Source organism: Bos grunniens, chromosome 3, assembly GCF_055505025.1.
Source record: "Bos grunniens cultivar Pamir isolate PY7600 chromosome 3, Bosgru_T2T1.0, whole genome shotgun sequence".
Lineage (NCBI taxonomy): Eukaryota > Metazoa > Chordata > Mammalia > Artiodactyla > Bovidae > Bos > Bos grunniens.
The window spans coordinates 8,109,818-8,111,916 of record NC_141167.1 but is presented as its reverse complement, the minus strand read 5'-3'; the positions used below and the strand labels follow the sequence as shown (position 1 = coordinate 8,111,916).

The window sequence follows — 2,099 nt, the reverse complement described above, 5'->3', positions numbered from 1 at the left end:
GATTCCAAAAGCATTGCTTAAGAATTCTGTTTCTGAAAGGGAATTGCAGGACAATGCTGCTGCCCATGGCAAAGATCAAAAGCTACCTCATCTGGAAAGCATACTACTACCTGTTTCGTTTCAGCAAATGCTTCGCACTCACTATCTTTCTTCTGAGTAAATCATTGGCAATGAATGTCACTTTTTTTTTTTTTTAATGAATGTCTAAATGCACGCCCTCTCTTGAGACGGCTTTTATTCCTGAACTTCTGCTGCTCATGCTACCTGAGCTTAGAAGCCAGGCAGCTGGATTGGTCTGGGCTGCAGTTACCCGATGGCTCCTGCAGTGTTAACGGGCTTCTTTCCTCTGTGTGTGTGTCTGCTGCTGGCACCAGGCTTCGCCGAGGCAGGCAAGCTGCTGGTGGTACCCATGGATGGGAGCCACTGGTTTACCATGCGTTCAGTGGTGGAGAAACTCTCCCAAAGGGGGCATGAGGTGGTCCTAGTCATACCAGAGGTGAATTGGCACCTGAGCAATTCATCCAATATTACGGTAAAGACTTATCACACGGCTTACACTCTGGAGGATTTGAATGCTGAGTTCCGGAAATTCTCTGATTTTCAGTGGAAAGTTCGGCCACAGAGTCTACTTCCTATGTTAATGGGTTCAGCCAACACAATTTTTGATTACTTTTTTTCACGTTGTAAGAGCTTGTTTGAGGACAAGAAATTAGTAAAATACTTAGAAGAGAGTTCTTTTGATGCAGTGTTTCTAGATCCTTTTGATATGTGTGGTTTGATTGTAGCCAAGTATCTCTCACTTCCACCTGTGATCTTCACCAGGGGAGTTTTCTGCCATTATTTTGAAGAAGGCACTCAGAGTCCCATGGCCCTTTCTTATGTTCCGAGAGCTATTTTGGCATTCTCTGATGCCATGACTTTTGAGCAGAGAGTGTGGAATCTTATCCGGTACTTAGAGGAACGTTTATTTTGCCGCTATTTTTACAAAAATGTTGAAGAAATTGCCTCTGAGATTCTCCAGACGCCTGTCACAGCATCTGAGCTCTTCAGTCAACCATCAATTTGGTTGTTACGAAATGACTTTGTTTTGGACTATCCAAGACCAGTGATGCCCAACATGGTCTTCATTGGTGGCATCAACTGTCAGCAGTTGAATCAAAAGCCACTGTCAGAGGTAAGTTACTTCTTTAGCATATTGACAATTAATGTGGCTTTGGACATTTTAAAAAAAGATGCCTTAGTAAACTGGTTTGTCATTTACATCCTTAGCATTTGTAATTTCTTTCCGGTTGAACAAAGTATTTTGTGCCAGTTCATTTATTTGTGCATTATCAAATTTTACAAAGCTCCTTCTTTGCTAAGTATGTGTATATGATTGATGTGATTGTTTATAATTTCTAGGCTACATTTGTAAATACTGTTTTTGAAAAAAATGCTAAAAAAATCCAGTAAGAAATGAAACTTCCCTTTTGTTGACCCAGTGCTACCCCCTATAGGAAAATGCTTTTAGCAGTTTTGTATGCATCTCTTCCAGTTTTTCTGAAATTATTTTATATAAGTGCATGAATCTCATGTAACTTATCATAGACATTTATTAAAATACAATATACTATCAGACAGGACATATAATTCCTTATCTTCCTTTTTTCACTTACCAATTGTGTACATCTTCTCAGTCAGTATATACGCAAATGTGTCATCCTTTTTATTTTTTAAAATATTTATTTATTATTTTGCTGCATCGGGTCTTAGCTGCAGCATGTGGTATTTTCGATGCGTCATGCAGGATCTTGAATTACCGCTCAAGGGCTCTCTGTCTGTGGCTCGCAGGCTAAGTAGTTGTGGCATGCTGGCTTAGTTCCTCTGCTGTGTGTGGGATATTAGTTCCCAAACCAGGGGTGGAACACGCATCCCCTGCATTGAAAGGCGGATTCTTAACCACTGGACCACGAGGGAAGTCCCTGTCACACTCTTTTAAATAGTCGCATAAAATTCTTTACTTTGAATGCATCATAGTTTATTCAGCTAACCAATACGGGTAGATATTGATGGTTTTCCCCACTTTTTCTTTTAAAAGCAAAACTGTATTAAACATCCTT

General features: G+C 40.1%; 1 pseudogene; it reads left to right on the top strand.

The window, feature by feature from the left end:
* The first annotated feature begins 216 nt into the window (after window positions 1–216).
* On the top strand, window positions 217–1,174 carry LOC147374928 (UDP-glucuronosyltransferase 1A9 pseudogene; annotated as a pseudogene).
* Window positions 1,175–2,099: the final 925 nt, after the last annotated feature.